The sequence below is a fragment of the Sabethes cyaneus genome, chromosome 1, assembly GCF_943734655.1.
Source record: "Sabethes cyaneus chromosome 1, idSabCyanKW18_F2, whole genome shotgun sequence".
Classification (NCBI taxonomy): domain Eukaryota; kingdom Metazoa; phylum Arthropoda; class Insecta; order Diptera; family Culicidae; genus Sabethes; species Sabethes cyaneus.
The window spans coordinates 24,437,326-24,454,995 of NC_071353.1; the positions used below are offsets into that span (position 1 = coordinate 24,437,326).

A 17,670-nucleotide genomic window follows, 5' to 3' on the forward strand; every position below is an offset into this window, starting at 1 on the left:
ACGTGTTAGGCCGTGTAGCACAGAATCGACGTAACGAATGGTTTGACGAGAAGTACCAGCAGATATTGGATGCGAATAACGCAGCGTGGGTGTGCTACTAATGCTGCGTAGAGTCATCCGTCAGACTGACAGAGACAGCCAACCCGATTCTTCTAGGCGAAGAAGCACCGCCAGGAGGACAGGAGGAGTGCGAGGGACTCGTGCAGCTGTACCGCTTCCATGGCACACGGAAGTGTGCTACTAATGTCGAGTCCCGTCAGAGTCAGAGTTCTATCAAAGACTCAACGAATCTCTCAAGGGCATTACTCCGCGGGCCGAAATGTGCTAAGATAATGATGAAGGTATTTTGATAGATCACCAAAAAGTGATCACAGCTCTATGAAGAGCACCTTATTCACTTTATTGTAATAGTGGAGGAAGTGACTTCATCGGTGAGGCAAGCAACGGAGATGTGCCACTTTCTTCGATGGGCGAAGTTATAGAAGTCATCCAGCGGTCGAAGAACAACAAAGAAGCAGTAATGGATGGCATTGGAGCGGAACTTAACAACGAGTGGCCCCGAACAAGTTGGCCAGCTGTTTGTATCAATTGATTGTCAAGGTTTGGGATACGAAACGACTACTTGAGGAATGGAAAAACGGAATTATTTGCTCCATCTATAAGAAAGGCGATAAATTGAATTGTGAGAACTACCTAGTGATCATTCTCCTGAATGCCACCTACAAAGTGCTTTCCCAAGTCATCTTCCATCGACTGTCGTCAATAGCCAGTAGATTCGTGAGAAGTTATCAAACCGGCTTCATGGAGGATCGGTTTACAACGGACCAAATCTTCACCCTGCGGCAGATCCTCCAGAAGTGCCGCGAATTCCGAGTCACTACGCATCACCTATTCATTGATTTCAAAGCCGCATATGATAGTGTAAACCGACAAGAGCTATGGAAATTTTTAGATGAAAACGGCTTTCCGGGTAAGCTCACAAGACTTATCACGGCTACGATGGATGGGATCCAGTACTGTACGAAAATCACGGGTAGATTGTCGGACCCATTCGAATCTCGCAAGAGACTTCGACAAGGAGATGGTATTTCCTGCCTTCCATTCAACATTGCGCTTGAAGGTGTTATAAGACAAGCGGCAATCGCAATGCGAATCCAGTAAATGCAGCTGCTTTGCTGACGACGCGGATGTTGTCAGCAGTACATTTTAGGCGGTAAACAATCAGTACATCAAACTAAAACGCGAAGCAGAAAAGATTGAGTTAAAGATAAATACGTCTAAAACGAAGTTTATGCTGGCGAGCTTGGTCGAGCGTGACCGGGTCTGCCTAGGAACCTACCGTGGTAATTTACGGGGATGAATTTGGGGTAGTCGACAGTTTCATATACCTTGATTCACTGGCAACAGAGGACAAGAATACCAACTGTGAGGTATTAAAAGGTGTATTAGCAGCAGAAGTTGTTATTTCTACGGACTCTACAAACACTTGCGTTAAAACAATTCGAGCCTCGGTACAAAGTGCACATTGTACAAAACGGTTATCCTCTAAGCTCTAAGGGTATGAAACAAGAACACTGCTAGAAGAGGACCTGCGAGCAGTCGGAGTTTTGTCAAGTGGCTGGTGCTAAGAACCAGCTTTGATGGCATGCAAGAGAACGGTATATAAATTCGAAGAATGAACCTCGAACTCGGCCGTCTCTACGGCGAACGCAGTATTCAGAAAGCGACTAAACCTTGATGAATACGTTGTTTAGGACATGTTGCTAGAATGCCGCACAACTATCCTGCGAAAATGATTTTCGCATCGAATCCTGAAAGAGCAAGACGAACAAGGGAACAGCGAGCGAGGTGGTAAGATGAGGTGGAGCGGGTGCCGGCGGAACTGGAGACCAGTTGCCATGGACCGAATCAGATGGAGCAATTACGTTATGCCGGCCTTGTTACAAGACGAAAGGCAACTAAGTAAGTAAGTAAAGTAAGTGACTGAAAAAAGTCTGATAATGGAGCGAGGTGGCCCCCCCAGTCGTCAAAATAAATAGGCTTTGATTGGGAGAAAATGGGTGAGCTAACCAAAGATAGGGGAGGATATGCTATGTCCGTTCTATATATATATTGCGCCATAACTCCGGGACGGCTGGACCGTTCTCAACCAAATTTGGCATATGTGTTGGCATGATGGGAAAGCCTCAGAGGATGTCTAAAAGGCGATAGCGGATGCAATGCTAAGGGAGGAGATCAAAATTATGCTTTGTTTCTCTTCCTGATGTCTGGAAAGAAAACAGGTGTCTAACTGGTTGTGTGATAAAAGGGTGCGAACTGATTCTTAATTTCAAAAAATCTAAAAATACAAGCATCAAGCGTGTTTAGGTTTTGTGTAATAAGTCAGCGATTTCCTGATTTATTTTCAACATTTTTGGCAGAAAGTATAAAGTAAATTATTAATTGATATTTTTTTGCAACGATGGTTCTACAATTGATGAAGGGACGGTAGGGGAAAGAAATGGAAAATTTTTTGGTGAAGGAGGAGGGGGAAGAGCGGAAAGGAAAGGGCCCCCCCTTTTGGGTATTGGTAGCTATGCTTGACAAGTAGTCATTTTGACTCCTACCTTTTGTCCAATGCTGGAAGGTGCATGAGTCGAATCAAGCTGTAATCTGAGATTACAACCGGATTCGAACTCACAACACCCTCCAGGGCATGTGGTTCGCTGGTACTTGTACCTTTGAACCATAGAGGCGCTGGACAAAAGGAGACCGCAAAATCCACTTCTCAAGGATAGCGACGCGTTTTGGTTGGGTTATCGACACATATTGTGCCGCTTCCTGCATCAATTGCAGATTACCACCGAGCGAGAAGTTTTAATCTAACTACTATTTACTTTCAGGACGATGACATTATGCCGGCCCTTACGACTTGCAAGGTACTGCACGTGACGCTGTTCGTCTGTCAGCGTATGTTAGCCGCGTTTCTCGGCGCGGTTTTTCGAGGGAAGTTTTCTTTCCAAAGATTGATTAAAATTATTACGATGGTCTTTATGCCAACATGATAGCACAACATGCCACATTGCAGTCGTAAAAATGGGCTTTTTACGTGAAAAATCCAGTGGATCAACAATTCTCCGTAATGTACCGTTGAATTATCGTGATCGTGTGACCACATACAGAAGACTTCAAGTACAACATGCGTAACACAAACGAGTTATACATACCATGCCGGATGCCGAAATGCAACACAACAACTAACTAACTTGGATCATTAGAATGCAACAGTGCAAAAAAGTCGTGTCATCATTTCAGCGATATCTTATTTAAATCTCACATGGCATAAAATTCGTCGCCAAATACACCAATGAACACGAAAATTGATCAAATTTTTGCATTGTATATCAATTTCAAAATACCCTCTACTAAAGGAAACTTATAAACTGGGAAAAAATATTACCTCGAATTCCCCGGCAATCAACACGTTTTAAAAACCCAAAAGCTCGTCAAACACATTAAACTTCTCAAAAACCGACTTGAGTGCATATACCATCGGTTTGATAAGAGAACATTGTTCTTATAAATATCACCTGAAACTCATCGATAAACTTAATAAAGCTAGCAGTTGCTTTTGTTATCTTAAGATTGAAGGCTCCGAACATTTGATGTGCGATTATGTTGCGCTATTCCAGAAATAATGTAGATATCTACCCTCCCAGTTCGCTGGCCTAATAAGCCAGTCGTCGTAAGTTCGAATCTCGACTGAGATAGGCTGTTAGAGTCAATAGGATCGTAGCAGCTGGCCCTGCAAATGTCCTGTACTCTAACAGCAGGCTGCGAAGTGTGATAAATTTCTGAGTGGGATAAATGCCGATCAGTAGTAAAGGTAGTAAATCAAACTTTGATGGTCCTCTGGTACGGCGTTGCATAAAATAGAAGAGTACACACAATAGATCAATATAATGGTCGCAGTGATAAGTCCTCATCAAAGAAAAAAACAGTCGTTCAAGCCGGTATGATTGACTGATTCTTACAATCAATTTTTTAGGTGAAATTTTTACCTTTTAATGAAATATTATGACACATTGCCAGTTGATTACAATGCGTATTTTGCATTTCATGTAACTTGCAGATTTTTTACTCAGCGGTTTCGCTGTACTGTAATTAGGGAACCGTACTAGGCCGTACTACTGCTGTTTCTACTTTTTTCCTTGGGTAGTACTCGCTGTCTCACCTGGTTCTCAAAAAAAAACTAACAACGGCAAAGCCGTAACGACTAGTGAGAGTGCTGCTTGCACTGGCTGGCTTTTTTACCCTTTCCCCATTGCTGACGGAAAATCACAAATCAAACTGTAAACAAGAGCATGGAATCAAATTTCGTCAAACCGTCCGCCGTCCGCCGCCGGGTTCGCGCTAAACTCATCGCTCGAGTAAACACTACACTACTCGCACTAGAGGCTGACGAAGATTACGCAATGCCGAATTCACGTGCTGCCGCGCGTATCACGCCCCGAGTTAGTTACACACCGTAATCGCGCTAGACGCGCTGAAAGGAAAAGCCAATTTTCACGCTTTGCAAAAAAGGTGAACGGGCGCGACACGCGAACGTGTACGCTGGTTTTTTTTCGTTATCAAGTGGCCAAAGTGCGAATTTTATGGCTCGAATTAACAACTTTTATGATCAAGCTCCATTGGTTAGTAATGATTGTTTATCGTGGACCGGGAAAGAGTTCCCCAGTCGGCGATCATTAGTTGGACAATGCGATTTTATTACGTGTGACGAATTCATCCACTCTGTTTTTCAAACGATCAATAAATAATGGATATGAACTAATTGGATTTTCATGCTTGTTTCGCCACATGTCGTAAATTAGAACTTTTTGATGCGAAAGACTTTTTTGGCACAGTTCAACAATATGTTGCAATTAGAAAATCTGAACTTAATTTGAGTAATCAATTAATGGTAACACTCCGGCACTACCCCTCGCGGCAGCAGCAGCTAAAAGCCGGTTTCCTAACGTAATTTTACGGTCTATGGTTGGCAAATTGCGATGTCCAGAGGAGAATGACACACACAAATGTGAGGTTCACACGGGTATTATGCTATTGCAGGGCGGTTGAAGAAATTATCCAATATATATTGCATGTTTTTCTTTTTGCGTTTTCCACTTTGATTACCACCTACTCACGAGTGACCGACTATGACCGTTGCTGATGACGGTCCGATCATTTGACGGTTGTGGTTCAGGTTTAACCACTTTTACTCAGGTGATATAAATTGTCACCATCATCGGATTGTTGAGGGGAGTACGATGACTGCGGAGTAAATGTGCAATCTCTGTGTAATGAATTTATGGCCGACTAGCTGTAGCCCGCGTGCGTCGTCGATCCGCGTTTAACTGAGAGCGAATCGGAGGTACCTAGCCTAATTTTCTTTTGTTTTATCCAATATGTCGCTACGGGTATTGTAGGTTATGGACCACAAATTGACTTTTCTGCCCAAGATCTTGCAAGTTCAGCAGCCCATTTATTTCTGGTTATACCAGAATGGCCAGGAACCAGTTGGACGGCATTCAGAATGCGGATTCCGCTCGGCTCTGCGCTGCTAGTCCATTAGACGCCAACACTCCTGCTTTCCATGGACGACGTTGAACTGCCAATTTGCTGACAACCGCAATCTCCCGCGAGCTGCCCGACCGAAGAAAGCACGTGATCTTCTACTAAAATGTAGGCGGTATGAATTCTCGTGTCTAGCCGTTTCCGATCTGAGTTATGATATCGTCCTAACCGAGACCTGGCTCGATTCACGTACAGTTTCTAGACAAGTGTTCGGCTCCGACTATAAAGTTTTTCGCTGTGACAGAAATCCGGAGAGTAGCCGAAAATCAATTGCAAGGTGCGTTCTGATAGCAGTTCGTCATGGATTAAGAGCGACTGTAATAGGTAACAAGAATGATTCCCACTCCAAAATTCCAAATCCGAATTTCATGACTCCAAGTTCAAAATATCAAATCAAAAGCCAATAATCCACATTCAAAAACCCAAGATTTCAGCCCAAAAATCCGAAAATCAGAATCCAAAATTTAGCACCTAAAATCCACAATTTCAACTTGGAAATCCCAAGTTTAAAATGTAAAATTTAGAAAACAAGACTCTTAGGTCCTAAATTCCAGGTCCACCATCAAAATCCAGAAATCCAAAATGGTGCTCATACGATGGCACAAAAGCCCGAAATCCGAAATCGGAAATTTGAAATTAAAATAAATTCCCAAAATTAACACCAAAAAATAAAATTAAATTTAGCAATAAACCCAAAACGAAAATGATTGAGAATGAGAAAGAGAATAAGAATGAGAATCTGAATAGGAATGAGAATAATGAAAATTAAAACGAAAAAAGCAAAACGAAAAAAACAACAGTTCCAGTCTCAATTCCAGTCGCAATCCCAGTCTCAGTCCCAGTCCTGGTCCCTGTTCTTGATTCTGTCCCTGTCCCAATCTCAGTCCCAGTCCCAGTCTCTTCTCCCTGTTCTTGTCTCTATTCTTGTCCCATTCCCAGTCCCAGTCCCTGTTCCGGTTCCAGTTCCAATCGCAGTACTTGTCCCTGTCTTTGTCCCTGGCTCTGTTCTTGTTCTTGTCTCAATTCCAGTTTCAGCACAGTCCCTGTCCCAGTTTCAGTTCCAGGCGCTGTCCCAATCCCAGTCCTTGTTCTCCTATTAATGCTGTTCTTTTCCCAGCCCCTGTCCTTGTTTCAGTTGCAGTCCTTGTCCCAGTCCCTGTCCTTATCCCTGTCCCTGCTCTTGTTCTTATCCCAGTGCCAGTCTCTGTCCTTGTTCATGTTTTATTCTTGTCCCAGTTCCTGTTCCAGTCCTTGTCCCTGTCCCAGTTTCAGCTTCAGACACCGTCCCAATCCCAGTCCCAGTTTCAGTCCCTGTCTCTATCCTGGTTTTAGTTCTAGGCGCTGTCTCAATCCCACTCTGTCCTTGTTCCTGATGCTATTCTTGTGCTAGTTTCAGTTCCAGTCTCTGTCCCAATCCCTGTTCTTGCCCTGTCCCTGTCCCGGTCCCCGTCCTTGCCCCTGTCTCTGTTCTTGTACCTGTCCCAGTTTCTTTTTCAGTCCCAGTACCAGTCCCTGTGCCAGTTTCAGTTCCGGGCGCTGTTCCAATTCCTGTCTTTGTCCCTGTTCTTGTCCCAGTTTCAGTTACAGTCATTGTCCCAGTCCCTGTCCTTGTCCCTGTCCCAATGCCAGGATCTGTCCTTGTTCATGTTCCTATTCTTACCCCAGTCCATGTCCCAGTTTCAGGTCCAGTCCCAGTTCTTGTCCCTGTCCCAGCTTCAGTTCCAGGCGCTGTCTCAATCTCAGTATCTGTGCTTGTTCCTGTTCCTATTCTTGTTTCAGTTTCAATCCCTGTCCCAGTACCAGTCCTTGTTCTTGCCCTGTCCCAGTCCCTGTCTTTGTTCTTATCTCTGTCCCAGTTCCAGTTTCAGTCCCAGTCCCTGTGCCAGTTTCAGTTCCAGGCGCTGCCTAGATCCCAGCCCTCGTCCCTGTTCTTGTCCCAGTTTCAATCGCAGTCCTTGTCCCGGTCCCTGTCCTTGTCCCTGTTCCAACGCCAATCTTTGTCCTTGTTCATGTTCCTATTCTTGCCCCAATCCCTGTCCCAGTTTCAGTTCCAGTTCCAGTTCTGTTCCCTGTTCTTGTCCGTGTCCCAATCACTGCCCCTGTCCCAGCCCTCGTCGTTGTCTGTCTCTGTTCTTGTCCCTGTCCCAGTTTCTGTGTTGGTCCCAGTCCCAGTTCCTGTGCCAGTTTCAGTTCCGTGCGCCATTGCGCCATGGCGCGCGCCACCCGGATCCGGGAGGACACTATAAATCCGGAACCGGTTCCCGTAACGGGGCATTTCAGCATCAGTAAAGCATGTCGTGTCGCATATCAAAAAACTTCAGCATTCGACAAAATAGCGATTGGTGATCATCTCATGTCTCTCAGAGGCCGTATGGCTAGTTCCGGGTCCGGGGAGGGTTTCTTTTCTGATTCAAGCACGGAACGGATTTCGGAGGAACTTGTCCGGGACCTGAAATCGGCCATATGGCCTCTGAGAGACATGAGATGATCGCCAACTGCTATTTTGTCGAATGCTGATGTTTTTTGATATGCGACACGACATGCTTTACTGTTGCTGAAATGTCCCGTTACGGAACCGGTTCCGGATTTATAGTGTCCTCCCGGATCCGAGTGGCGCGCGCCATGGCTGCTAACTACGGCAAAGTAACTGACACGTCCACAGTCGATGATATGTTTACACAAATCAACAGATTTCAAACAAATTTTAGGTATTTGGCAACTTTATCTAAAAAAGCCATATCTCGGTCCCCCAAGGAACTCCGGAATAACTCCGGGACCATATGACATGTGGCCATTATCTATAGGTATTATGAAAATAGAAAATATTTTCGGCAAAATTCCCAAATTTGGTGAAAAAACCTTGAAAGATAAAAAAGTTACGGCCATTTTAGTGAATTTTGCGGTGCTAAAAATGATGTAGACCCTAGAGGGGTTAAAGAAGACAGAACTACAAAACTAATTTAACGTATACATTTTTGTCGATAATTAATTCGGAAGAAAAAAGAATAAAATTTAGGTAAACGATAGGAACGAATAAGATTAAGTGATTACAATTCATGGATCAATTGCGCAGGTAGTACAACGATCCTACTGACTCTAGCAGCACCGTCCAACTGGGATTTGAAGATACAACGACTGGCAGCATTAACCTCGAAACTAACTGTGCGGTCAACATAGACCATCATACAGCATGGTATATTTATAAATGTTTCCTTGGTATTCAAGTCTAGTTACAATCACTGTGACACAACATATCGACAGATTTTAAAAATTCCCTAAGGTTGGTAGAAATTCCCTTAGAATTCTAAGGGAATTTCTACCAACCTTAGGCAATTTTTAAAACCTGTAATTACAGGTTTTTCCAGAATAAATAAAAATCTCTGAGGATTCCCGATTTTCCAGGTAGACGCCCTGAGCAGGTCTGTGGAGCATTTGGCGCTCAAACCAGATCACTCTATATACCATAACCGAAATTTTCAACTAAAACGTTAAATCCGTGTTGGTACGGCATCTGGACAGACCCAGAGGTTCATGACGACGCAGCTTAGCCAACGACATTCGGGATGTTGACGAGAACCTATCCTGGCGACGGGTGAAAGACATAGCGGGTAATCGTCGGCAGTGGAAATCTCTGATTTCATCGTGTTTTCCTAATGGATCGCGGACACGGAGCAATAAGTAAGTAGGTTTAAATATAGGCAATCTATATCATTACTACTATTCAACTGAAGCAGTTTTTTGAAACGTTATGGATTCCATACGTTCTGCCGAATACGGGTTTTCAATATTGTAAGAAAATTGATCCAAGCTAGGAATTTGTTATGCTCCAAATACGTGTAACCGATTTATGGAGGGGGGACGAAATAAATAAACTCATCTGTGGACCATACAAATTTACGTAAAAATGCGTTTTCGATTCTATACATAATACATTCACCGTTGGCGAAAGTTAATCAGTTTCATTTAAAATTGTATAACCGCTGTTTACGCACAGAAACGTGCTACGGGAACGCAACCTAGTAAATTTGCCGCACTGCCTGGCTGTCTGTAATTTATTGTTATCAAACCCCGAACATGCGATTAGCGCAATTGGAGCAAATGTAGATTGTATCGTTTTCGGTTGGTGAAGAAAAAAAAACCAACAAAACTAAAGTACAATAAATAGCTTGGTTTTTCTTTCGTTTACTTTGCGAACTAAACTAAACTAAACGACGCAACAATAGGCCGAAAAAATGGGTAAAACTAATAGTTACTCATCATTCGTAGGTAATAAATTTCATCCAACTGTCTAAATTCGCTAGCACGCGAGTTGTTCTACAGTAAGTTCTTGTGTACCAGACAGCCTTTCTCACCGTTTTCGTTTGATCTATTAACAACCTTACCTATACCGGACTGTGGAAAAACATTACGGTTTTACGGTATATCGGAACGCAAGCAAGCAAGCGAGAGTATGAATGAAATTCTTTGTTGTTGAGGCCGGCGATGATCTACTTTGCACCCCAATTTGCGGTTTCGCTAGGTTTGTTTATCTTTGCGGTAGAGCTACTTAACCAACGGATCGCCACTTGTACTGTCGAAAGTACCAAACCAAAAAAAAAACTAGTATCTATGGCCCGAACAAATAAACAGTCAATTCGATGAGGTCAATATTGTTTTGTTTAGAAACGTTGTTGGTTTAAAAAAATACAATTTGCAGTTGTGTAAAAAACCGAAATTTAATCAGCAGTGCATTCTGATGTGCCTGCTTTTCTGATCATTTTTCGTTTAAGATCACGGAACACCACTTCATTTCACTCTTGCTTGTTCTAATTATGAACCTGCTGAGATCAATACAAATCATTGTCATTATGACAGCCTTTGTGCGTGAGTACCCCCCTCGCGTTACAATCGAATCAATTTTATACGTAACAATAAGACAATCAATTGAGGAATGCTCAAATCTTACGAGACGACCATAGAAATTAATTATTCCGTGCCGATCCACTCTGCCGGCGCACCATCCGTCCGTGCCGTGTCGGTGGTTGACGGAACGAGGAAAGTACTTCACTCGATTGTGGATTGTAGCCACAATTGTTGTCAATCTGCGAGAGATGAAAATTAAGAAGTTGAATGCATAATTTTGGCCCATCGTCGGACGCTAACGTTCCGTCAAGCTGGGCCACTTTCTGCGCACGTTACAGCGCCAGTGCAGTGGCCAGGAAGTTATCGTTTATCAATCGCTGAATCGAGTTGTTAGGCAATTGATAAACGGCACGAACATCCCTGTTTTCGTGCGGAGGAACAAAAAAGCAAACAAGCCATGACGTAGCCAGCCAGACAATGGACAACAATGCGAACAAAACCCCGAAGTGGCAATCATATGCCTTTGGCGGAGTCGCGTTAATTAAATTTGAATTAATATTGATTATCGGGCGTTCGCTAATTGGAAGCCGTCCCATCGAATGGCATCACAACAATTTTCTGTCGCCAATGTTTTGTGAGATGAGTGGAATGTTAGCGCACTCATTTGGCTCCTTGAGGGAAGTAAAATAATTTGGATTCAAAATAGTCACAATGAAATGCATGAAATTTGCTGCAAGGGGGTGATGTTTTACTTGCAGAAGTGTTGGATGAACGTTTTTTTTACCAGTTCAAGTAGATTGATCGACAGTCCAGATTAACTATTTGTATTTTGAAAAACAACTTTTTTCTCAAAATATAAATTTTCAACATTTTACTAACTGGGTAAATGGCCTACCGGAAAGTCATTCACACTTGTTGATTGTTCCACTTCCATCAAACTTAAGCTGAAATTAGTCGTCATCGATTCTGCGAATTTTAAAAGCAGTTTTTTTTATTGAAACAAAAATTCTGTTCATGAAAATATATTCGCTGTGTTTAGATTGGTAAGAAGAATGCAGTGAATACATTTCTATAAGCATAACTTCGCTTTTGGACCCAAAAACTGCTTTCAAAATTGGGCTCTCCATCGAAAAGTTAATGACTGATAGTTTCCCGTTAAAAATAATAAACTATACAAAATTGGTTCAGGGAAAGGAATAACCGTAACTGCTTGCTTATATTTTTTTTTTGAAACGATGATTCTACAATTGATGAAGGGACGGTAAGAGAAAGTAATGAAAAAGGATTTTTTTCCGGGAATGAAGGGGAAGGGTGGAAAGGAAGGGGGGGGGGCGGTAATACGTAGCTATGCTTAACAAGTTGTCGTTGTGACTCCTATCTTTTGTCCAATGCTGGAAGGTGCATGGGTCGAACCAAGCTGTAATCAGAGATTATAACCGGATTTGAACCCACAACACCTGCCAGGGCGTGCTTGCTTGCTTATAAACAAGAAGCCTCCATCGAATTTAAAGAAAAAGGCAACGCATGGTTATTTTTAATTCACAGTAAATACCAGCCCGAAAAATAAGTAACCATAACACGAAGATAAAAATTATTGTAACAGTAAGAAACAAAATACAGTAACAACATTAAAATTTATTGTCAGAAAAGATAATCAAACTATCAAGCTTATTGTAGTCCACCATAACTTTCTTGGTTTTGAGAGATTCTACCATTAAAATGACCTATTTATTCACGAACAACAATTTTCATTTACAGTAAATGTCATCGCCCTTTTATGATATTTTTTTCAAGCGAAGAAACAGAATATAATTAAAAAAGGCAATAAATTTGTTATGAAATATGACCAATCTATAGGTTGTAATCTGAGATTACAACCGGATTCGAACTCACAACACCCTCCAGGGCATGTGGTTCGCTGGTACTTGTACCTTTGAACCATAGAGGCCGGTTGTAATCTCAGATTACAGCCTGGTTCGACTCATGCACCTTCCAGCATTGGACAAAAGGTAGGAGTCAAAATGACTACTTGTCAAGCATAGCTACCAATACCCCCCCCCCCTTCCTTTCCGCTCTTCCCCCTCCTTCACCAAATTTTCATTTCTTTCCCCTACCGTCCCTTCGTCAATTGTAGAACCATCGTTTCAAAAAAATATTAAATATATGTATGACCTCATTCCAAGGTCAAGACTAAAATCTTGAGATTAGTCTATTACATAGGAACGGGGCCTTCCCTCGAAAACCCGCGCCGAGAAACGCGGCTAACATACGCTGACGGACGAACAGCGTCACGTGCAGTACCTTGCAAGTCGTAAGGGCCGGCACAGTGCCGTCGTCCTGAAAGTAAATAGTAGTTAGATTAAAACTTCTCGCTCGGTGGTAATCTGCAATTGATGCAGGAAGCGGCACAATATGTGTCGATAACACAACCAACACGCGTAGCTATCCTTGAGAAGTGGATTTTGCGGTCTCCTTTTGTCCAGCGCCTCTATGGTTCAAAGGTACAAGTACCAGCGAACCACATGCCCTGGAGGGTGTTGTGAGTTCGAATCCGGTTGTAATCTCAGATTACAGCCTGGTTCGACTCATGCACCTTCCAGCATTGGACAAAAGGTAGGAGTCAAAATGACTACTTGTCAAGCATAGCTACCAATACCCCCCCCCCCCTTCCTTTCCGCTCTTCCCCCTCCTTCACCAAATTTTCATTTCTTTCCCCTACCGTCCCTTCGTCAATTGTAGAACCATCGTTTCAAAAAAATATTAAATATATGTATGACCTCATTCCAAGGTCAAGACTAAAATCTTGAGATTAGTCTATTACATAGGAACGGGGCCTTCCCTCGAAAACCCGCGCCGAGAAACGCGGCTAACATACGCTGACGGACGAACAGCGTCACGTGCAGTACCTTGCAAGTCGTAAGGGCCGGCACAGTGCCGTCGTCCTGAAAGTAAATAGTAGTTAGATTAAAACTTCTCGCTCGGTGGTAATCTGCAATTGATGCAGGAAGCGGCACAATATGTGTCGATAACACAACCAACACGCGTAGCTATCCTTGAGAAGTGGATTTTGCGGTCTCCTTTTGTCCAGCGCCTCTATGGTTCAAAGGTACAAGTACCAGCGAACCACATGCCCTGGAGGGTGTTGTGAGTTCGAATCCGGTTGTAATCTCAGATTACAGCCTGGTTCGACTCATGCACCTTCCAGCATTGGACAAAAGGTAGGAGTCAAAATGACTACTTGTCAAGCATAGCTACCAATACCCCCCCCCCTTCCTTTCCGCTCTTCCCCCTCCTTCACCAAATTTTCATTTCTTTCCCCTACCGTCCCTTCGTCAATTGTAGAACCATCGTTTCAAAAAAATATTAAATATATGTATGACCTCATTCCAAGGTCAAGACTAAAATCTTGAGATTAGTCTAAGTTTTCCTAGTCAAAACTCTAGTGCGCACGTTTTCTTTGGTTTTGGGCTATTGTGCGCGCGAGTAACTGTGTTGCAAAAGTTGGCGCGAGCATTCGAGGATTGATATCTTTTGACCGGTAAAACCAATTCTTATGAAATTTTGCATATATATTCGTAGTATCAAAACCTCTCATTTGATATTAAAATAATTGAAATTAGGTAAATTATCTTGGTTAAAATCATTATAAATTAGTGTTAATTTTGGTGTGGTGTATACGATTGCTCATAACTTTCAAATTAAACGTCCAATCCAAAAACCATTCAATAGTGATCTATCCGGCTGTATTACCTGCCAAATAAAACTTATAGCGCATAAATCGGTTTGGCCATCTCTGAGAAACAGGCGATCATTTGAACCTTATCAAAAATGGTTTTTTAAGGCTAACTTTTAAACTGCTTGTCCGTTTTCAATAAAACTTGGTAAAAAGTTTAGTAACAGCAAGAGCTTTCGTTTGGTACTAAGATCGTTAAAATTGGTTGCGTAGTTCAGGAGAAACGCGTGTCACGTAGTTTTCACATATTTGCTTATAACTTTTAAACGAAACGTCGGACCGCAAAGCAATTCAATAGTGATATACTAGACAATAATACCTTTCAAACAAAAGTAAAAGCGATCAAATCGGTTCAGCCATCTTCGAGAAACAGGCGATAGAAAATGAGCTGCACACACACACACATACACACATACACACACACACAGACATTGCTCAGTTCGTCGAGCTCTATCGATTGGTATATGTGATTCGGCCCTACGGGCCTCGGATCAATTTCGTGTTTTTCGACCAATTTCTAAACCTTTGTTATATAGTATAACAAAGGTAAAAACCGCTGACATGTATTTTTAATTTTGACCCTGTGTCCCGCAACGCTACGTTGCGAAAACGCAACGCTGGGCATTAAGGGTATACTTCATACTTTTTTACCGTTAAATCAAATTTGGGATTTTTTTTGTGATTTTGAGTATTAATAAAGATTAAATGAACGACTTAGAGTATTACATGTTATGTTTTATGATAGATATCGAAACATTTGGGTTGGAGACCATCTTTGCACTAGACGCGTAGTATGCAGTTTGAATGCTAAATGCATGTCATCGCAGATGATTAAATGCCTACCAACGCGTTCCGGAAAGGTTGTAACATTAAATCAGCCATCAGTGTTTGAAGCTGCGAATTCTATGTTATGTAAAGTTTTATAATGTTTCCGGGATATTTTAAATAAGCGAAAGATAAGATTTACATTCATTTGTTTACTAAAAAGCAACGACATCAAATGAAACACCGCAGCGAACGAACGAAAACAAACGTTCCCGTTGAAAATTTTGAATATCGTTATCGTTTTCGCAACGCAAAGCTTCAAACCTATCTTAAAATTACAAAAATAATCAAAATTATGAAACAAAGTTTTTTTTTGGCAAGCAACCGATTCTTACTAACACTGATTGATAGGTCAGGCGTTAATAGAGGTAAAATCGAGTTTTATGAGCATTTTTCCTTAACTGTCTGAAAAATTGCAAAACCTGTTGTTTTGTCGCAGCTGTAATTATGTTGCATGTAACATCTGACCTTTGAGCAAAAACAGGTCGATTAGATTTTTTTCCACTCTTTCTTTGTTTCTCAGAGTCCAAGTTGATATCTTCAACCGGGCCTTCTCTAGAAACGAATGAAACGATTGTGTTTTCGCAACGTTGGGAGGAAATGGGTTAAAACAACGTAGTGAAAAACATCCCCAGAGTAAATTATGTTTACCGCCTTTAGATAAGTAAGTTTTCTTTATAAATGAATTTTTTCAGCGTGCGCATTTAAGGGTTAAGTTTCAATGTCCACAATAAAAACTGTTGTAGACGCATTATTTCTACTACAAAATTTAATGTAATTTTTTTCGGGAGGCTTAATTTAAGGTTTTTTGCTCAGTAGATGTCAAGACTACAACGCCTCAACGAAACAGAATTCGAAAAAGTAGTAAAAAGGGCAATTGTAGAGTTAATTATTATCTACAATATTGTTAAAGAAAGTATAGTTTTATCTTTTGTATTTACGGCGCTATGGGGCTAATGCCATGTTGGTAGCCAAATGAGCGCTCTTTTAGCTATCAATAGGGTACCCAGATGTAGGCGTGGTGTGAGCCAAATCAGATCTGTCCATGTAAGCTGCGGGCCACAATGACTTCTGACATTACTGCTTAGAAAGCAATGCCCGGAAAAAATAACCATAACACCAAGATAAAAATTATTGTAACAGTAGGATACAAAATACAGTAAAAACAATAAAATTTGTCGTCAGAAAATATTACCAAACCATCAAACTTATTGTAGTCCACCATAACTTTCATGGTTTTCAGAGATTCTACCATAAAAATGACGGGTTGTTTATTTCGCGAACAAAAAATTTCATTTACAGTAAAAGTTATCGTTCGTTTACGGTAATTTTTTAAGACGAAAAATCAAAATCTATACCTATAAAAATGGATTTCTGTCTGTCTGTCGGGATGTTCCTTATAGAATCGAAAACTACTGAATCAATCGGCGTGAAAGTTTGCATGTAGAGGTTTTTAGGGCCAGGGAAGGTTCTTATGATGGTTAGAGACCCCTCTCCCCACTAAGAGGGGGGCTCCCATACAAATGAAACACAAATTTCTGCATAACTCGAGAACTAATCAAGCAAATGGAACAAAATTTGGCATGTGAGTGTTTCTGGAGACAAGATTTTTGTCTATGGTGAATTGAGATCCCTCCCCTCTTTAGAAGGGGAATTATGACTCCTCTCCCCTTTAGGAGGAGGGGCTTCCATACAAATGAAATACAAATTACCTCATAACTCCAGAACTAATCAAGCAAATGGAACCAAATTTAGCAAGTGGGTATTTTTGTAGGCAAATTTTTTTCTATGGTGAATTGAGACCCCTTCCCTCTTTGGGAGGGGTAGAGAACTACTCAGGCTAATGGAACCAAATTTGGCATGTGGGAGGTTTTGGAGGCAGGATTTTTTTAATGATGGTTTGAGACCCCTCACCCCTGTGGTAGGGGGATAAGGATTCTCATACAAATAAAACAGAAATTTTTGCGTAACTCAAAAACTAATCGAACTCGAGAAATTTTAGACTCTTTCATAAAGCATTAGTCAATAACAAGACCACCAAGAACTATCAATAGTAACATTAGATGATTGAGCGCGAGACAGCCACAGGCCACGAGTGTTGCCGGCGACCTGCCGTTGGAAGCGCCGGCTACTGCGGGGGGCAGCCCCCCGTGGAGATCACTTCTATCTAGGTTTATGTATTTATTTCCCTAGATCTACTGACCTCTATTACTTTCCTTCGAGTGGGTCACCCCTGCGAAATGGTACTTTCTACGAAAAGATTTTCCGTGAAATGGTACATCCAGCGTAAGGATTTTCGCGAAATGGTATTCTGCGAAACTCTATATTGCGCGTTATGGTCAACCGAGAATTGGTGTTCCGCAAAATGGTACTCGGCGGAATGGTTTGTGATGATGGCGATTATTTAAATGCTATCCGCTTTATTTTACCAGGCTAAGCGCAATGGGGGGAGTTTTTTTCTACTTTACTGTGAGGAAAATTTGTATATTAAAACACCCATGAACTGCTCAGAAACTTGCAAAACTCGAGATTGTGACAAAGGTCATCGGAGATTCACGATTTATGTACAACACAGTTCAATTTGTGGCAATACGAAGTTTGTCGGGTCAGCTAGTATAATTAAAAAAGGCATTAAATTTATGATGAAATATGGATATAGCCAATTCCGTAGC

At 41.8% G+C, this 17,670-nt stretch overlaps 1 protein-coding gene across 1 annotated transcript in view; it reads right to left on the reverse strand.

Annotated features, from left to right (window-relative positions):
- LOC128736089 (probable serine/threonine-protein kinase DDB_G0278665) overlaps positions 1-17,670 on the reverse strand; it is a 192,980-nt gene that overhangs the window by 7,270 nt on the left and 168,040 nt on the right. The gene's annotated exons all lie outside the window — the stretch shown is intronic.